This window comes from Geotrypetes seraphini, chromosome 8 (genome assembly GCF_902459505.1).
Source record: "Geotrypetes seraphini chromosome 8, aGeoSer1.1, whole genome shotgun sequence".
NCBI classification, from domain to species: domain Eukaryota; kingdom Metazoa; phylum Chordata; class Amphibia; order Gymnophiona; family Dermophiidae; genus Geotrypetes; species Geotrypetes seraphini.
In genome coordinates this window covers 76,830,595-76,836,377 of record NC_047091.1, presented here as the reverse complement: position 1 = coordinate 76,836,377, position 5,783 = coordinate 76,830,595, and positions in this window count along the sequence as shown.

Sequence of the window (5,783 nt, the reverse complement as noted above, 5' to 3'; positions counted from 1 at the left end):
CCTTGTTTTACAGTTATCTGACTGGATGGCAGAGGAGGTTGCAGTAATGTAGGGAGAAATTTCTCCAAGAGGGAGGGCAAAGCAATTTTTTCCATTACTCAACAGAATACGCAAGTGGAGGGAATAGCAGCACTAGTAAGTGGCTATGAAATCCATGGTGGAGGGGGGGTGTATGTGGAGTTGGGAAAAGTCTGGGCACAGCCACTTTTCTAATTAGTTCTGGTGCTAAACTCTTAAAATATATCCCAGCCATGAAGATGAGTATGTGGTGATGAGTAGAGAACAAGCAGGTACATGAACTGCTTTCCATAGAGATGAAAAACAATCAGGCACCTTTCCATTCCATTCAGAGATCATCACAACACTTGCTAACAGTAAATCTCGTTAAGGAAGCCACTCTTTTCTTGTATATTAAACTGGTTAGGAAAACAATTTATTGCTGCAAAACAGACATGCAATTAGAGAATGACACGGGGAAAAAATCTGTCCCCATCACCGCCCCCGGCCCACCATCCTCTGCACCGCCCCGTCACTGCCGTTCCCGTCACCGTCACCGCCATCCCATTCACCGCCCCCGCTACATCCATATAAGCCTTAGTACTGTAATATTTAGCTTATTCCTTTCTTATAAATCAAAGTTCCTGCTGCTGAACTAGAGAAAGAGATGTTCAGCTGGCAGGGCTTTGTTTATAAATTTTTATCAACACAACTAATATACTATTTTATCCTGAAGCAAAAAAAAAAAAAATAAATATAATTTTTTTTTCTACCTTTGTTGTCTGGTTTCTGCTTTCCACATATTCTCATTGAATTCCTTCCATCCACTGTGTGTCTTCTCTCTGCGTCTTCCATTTGCTGTTACTGTGCCTCTCCCTTAACCCCCGCCCCCCCCCAATTGGTCTAGCACCCATCTTCTTCCCTCCGCTCCCGCATAGTCTGGCATCTGTCTTCTTCCCACTCTGTCTTCCACATTTCCCTTGGGGGTCTGTTCCTCTCCACCCTCCTTCAATGTCTGTTCTATTCCTTTCCACCACCACCCTTCCCTCCCTCCTTTACCATCTGTTCCTTTCTACTACCCTTCAGCTCCTCTCGCGTGGCCTATCTACCTTCCTTCCTCTTATTTTCATGGCACGTTACAATGTAATTTGTGCAAGCCACTGGAACCTGCAAGCTCGGTCCCTGTCCCATCCCCACAAACCATCTCGCTTCTGTGCTCCTATTTTCTCCATTTCTAATATCTCCCCTATGTATCTGTCATTGCCCCCCCTGTGTCCATATACCATCCCCATGGCATGTCCCCTTTATGTCTCTGTCCCTATGCCCCATGCACATAATTTCCCCTTTCTGTTACCTTCCTGTGTCCAGATTTCCCCTATCTTCCTCTTCCATACCAGTGTGTCTCTTCTTTTCAACCCCATCTAGCTTTTTTCCCTCTTTCTTCCCCCCCCCCTGCTTCTAGCGTCTGGCTCACCTGCCTGTCCTTCCCTTTCTTTCCTGCTGTGGGTTTTTCTTTCCGACTTCATCCCCTTGGCCCAGAATCCTTTTCCCTTTCACTCCCTCCTTCCAATTTGAGCCGGGAACACTAGCGATCGCACGGTCCCCGCAGCCACCACCCGCCTGCCCAATCGATCCTAGTGTTTAGCCAGCTCTCTCCCTTCTCCTCACCTTAGTTTATAGGTTTTCTTTTTCGGCGACCTGCACGCGCGGCTGCTCAGTGTTCAATCTTCTGCTCTGCTGCAACTTCCTGTTTCCGGTTGCGTCAGAGCAGAAGATCGCGCCGAAAAAGAAAATCTACAAACTAAGGTGAGGAGAAGGGAGAGAGCTGGCTAAACACTAGAATCGATTGGACAGGCGGGTGTGAGCTGCGGGGACCGCGCGATCCTTCATGCCTCACTGCGGGGACAAGACCATTCACTGCCCCGCGGGTGGTGAATGGCCTTGTCCCCGTCGCCGCAGCGACTGCTAGTTTTCTTCCCCGTTTTCGGCGGGTGACCCGTGGCTAAAATGCGGTGGCCGCGGGTAAACCGCCACCGTGTCATTCTCTACATGCAATCCCATTCTAATTACGAGGGAAGCCTTGTATGCTTCCTGTGCAGACTTTTTCCTTCAATAAACTTTGCTTATGTCATGCTTCAGAGATATGTCCATACTAGCCGTCCATACGGAAAGAGGTAATTGAAGGAGACACAACCCCAGCCACAAGCATTATATGCTGAATTTCAGTGGGGTGTCTGAGATCTTTCCCTCCTTGAGTTTAAAGTTAAGGTGGAAAAACAGACTTTAATTTGTTTGCAACCAAGCTCTTCTTTTGGAGTTAATTCTCACAAGAATTTGCGGGAGCCAGTCAGGAAGCTGCTCAGCACTGAGCAGCAGCGCCAAAGCATGCTCCTGCTTGGTGCCGTTCAGCGGCTGAAGAAACTTGATCTTGCAGCAGCCACCACTGACCAGGTTAGCAGCGGGGCAGGAGCATGGAAAGTCGCTCCTGCCCACTGCACCTCTGGACCACCAGGGATCAGCAAAGGAGGTACGAGGACAGGGCAGGGAGGGGGGACAGGGTGAAGAGCCTGGGAGGGAGGGGGGCTGAGTGCAGAGTCTGACAGGGGAGGGAAGGAAGAGGGCAGGGTGCAGAGCTTGACAGGGGTTGGGAGGGAAGGGGGCTGGGTGTAGAGCCTGACAGGGAGGGAGAGAGGGAAGAGGGATGGGTGCAGTATCTGACGGGAGGGAGAGAAGGGGGCTGGGTGCAGAGCCTGACAGGGCAGGGCACTTGAATATTAAGCTGTTTAACTTATAGTCGAGTCAACCATTTTTCTCCTTTTTTGAGGGGGGATGGGGGTCTCAACTTATATTCGGATCAACTTATATAGCAGTTACTTACCGTAACAGGTGTTATCCAGGGACAGCAGGCAGATATTCTCTACATGTGGGTGACGTCACTGATGGAGCCCCCTAGTGAATGTTTTCGCAAGCAGGCTTGCTTGAAGACCTTCAAGCTTGTGAATGTTCTGCGCATGCGCGAGTGCCCCTCCCGCCCGACTCAGGGCATGCGTCTCTTCAGTGTGTCCTCAGTTTAGATAGCAAGCAAAGAAGCCAACCTCGGGGAGGTGGATGGGTTGCGAGAATATCTGCCTGCTTTCTCTGGATAACACCTGTTACGGTAAGTAACTGTGCTTTATCCCAGGACAAGCAGGCAACATATTCTCTACATGTGGGTGACCTCCAAGCTCACGAGATAGGGAAGGTGGGAGAGTTGGCAAACTAGGAAAACAGATGTTGCAAAACGGACTGGCCAAAATGGCTGTCACGCCTGGAGAAAGCATCCAGACAGTAGTGAGAGGTGAAAGTATGAACTGAGGACCAAGTGGCAGCCTTGCAGATTTCCTCCAACGGGGTCAACCGGAGGAAAGCAACAGACGCCGCCATTGCTCTGACATTGTGCCCCGTAACTCGACCCGGCAGGGAGAGACCAGCCTGAGCGTAACAGAAGGAGATACAAGCGGCCAACCAGTTAGAAATGGTCCGCTGTGAAACAGGGCGCCCCAAACGATTGGGGTCAAAAGAAACGAAAAGCTGGGGAGCAAACCTATGAGGAGCAGTGCGCTTCAAGTAAAAGGCCAGCGCAAGCTTGCAATCAAGAGTATGCAAAGCTACTTCTCCAGGATGAGAGTGGGGCTTCGGAAAAAACACCGAAAGAACCACGGACTGGTTAATATGAAAGTCCAAAACAACCTTAGGAAAGAATTTAGGATGCGTACGGAGAACCACCTTATCATGATGGAAAACAGTGAAAGGCGTGTCTGACACCAACCAAAGCCTGGAGCTCACTGACCCTGTGAGTAGAAGTGAGCGCAATGAGAAACACAACTTTCCAAGTGAGATACTTCAAGTGAGCCCGAGCAAGCGGCTCAAACAGAGGCTTCATCAAAAGAGAAAGAACCACGTTAAGGTCCTAAACCACCAGTGGAGGTTTAAGGGGAGGACGAACATGAAAAGACCACAGGATGAACAGAGAGAGGTTTCCCGTCAATCGGCTGATGAAAAGCAGCAATGGCACTGAGGTGGACTCGAATAGATGTGGATTTGAGACCAGCACCAAACAAGTGCAACAGATAATCCAGCACAGAAGACAAGGAGGCAGAGTGCGGCTCCTGACACTGCGTAGCACACCAAGACGAAAAACGGGTCCACTTCTGACGGTAACATTGGCGAGTGGATACCTTCGAAGACGCCTCAAGAACATCCAGGACCGACTGAGACAACTGGAAAGAGGCCATCAAGTCTTGAAAACCAAGCTGTTAAGTGAAGAGACTGCAGGTTGGGATGAAGTAGAGATCCTCGACTCTGCGTAAGCAGCTAAGGAAAAACAGGCAGAAGAAGAGGCTCCCTGACACTGAGTTGCAGCAGAAGGAAGAACTATGGTTGTCTGGGCCACCGAGGAGAAATCAGAATCATGGTGGCATGAGTGGACTTGAGCATGACGAGAGTCTTCAGGATCAGAAGGAATGGAGGGAACGCATACAGAAAAAGGTTCGTCCAGTCCAGAAGGAAGGCATCTGCCTCGCTCCGGTGCGGGGTGTAGATCCTGGAGCAGAAGCGAGGCAACTTGTGATTGAGGGGGGACGCAAACAGATCGACATCCAGAGTCCCCCACCAAGCAAACACCTGATGCAGAGTCGAGGCATGGAGAGACCATTTGTGAGGCTGCAGAAGGCGACTCAACTTGTCCGCCAGGTAGTTCTGGTGGCCCTGAATGTAGACCACCCTGAGAAAGATGTTGTGGCGGATCGCCCAATCCCAGAGCAACATCGCCTCCTGGCAAAGGGAGAGAGATCCCGGGCCACCCTGTTTGTTGATACAATACATGGCGACCTGGTTGTCCGTGTGCACCAGCACGACACTGCCGTGAAGCAGATGACGGAAAGCCTTCAAAGCGTTGAACACCGCTCTGAGCTCCAGCAGATTGATGTAACAGACGGTCCGCACTGGACCAAAGTCCCTGGGTGCGAAGACCATCCAGATGCGCCCCCCAAACATAGGCCAACGAGTCCGTCGTGAGAACCCTCTGCGTAGGAGGAGCGCAAAACAAACCTCTGGAAAGATTGGTAGAGAGTATCCACTAACGGAGAGACTATTTCAACAAAGGAGTCACTACAATGTGTCGAGACACCGGATCCCGGATCCTGGCTCCACCGAGATGCCAGAGTCCACTGAGGAATGCGGAGGTGAAGTCTGGCAAAAGGAGTCATGTGAACTGTGGAAGCCATGTGACCGAGCAGGACCATCATGAGACGGGCCGGGACCGAGGACAGGAGAGCCACCTTTCGACAAAGATGGATAAGGGCCTCCGGATGAGGCAAGAAGGAGAGAAGACGACAAGTGTCCAGTACCGCCCCAATAAATTTGAGGGACTGAGACAGACAAAGCTGGGATTTCGGAAAGTTCACCTCGAAGCCGAGATTCTGAAGGAGCGAGATAGTTTGATTTGTCACCCTCAGAACCGCCTGGCGGGACGAGGCCTTGATGAGCCAATCGTCAAGGTAGGGAAACACCTGAAGCCCCTGCAGGCGAAGGGCCATGGCCACTACTACCAGGCACTTCGTGAACACCCTCGGGAAGGCAGCCAGACCGAAGGGAAGAACACGGTATTGGAGGTGGAGATCCCCCACCCTGAATCTCAGATACCGTCGAGAAGATGGATGAATCGGCACGTGCATATAGGCCTCCTTGAGATCCAAAGAGCACAGCCAGTCCCTGACGGCCATCAGGGGATACAACATAGGAAGAGT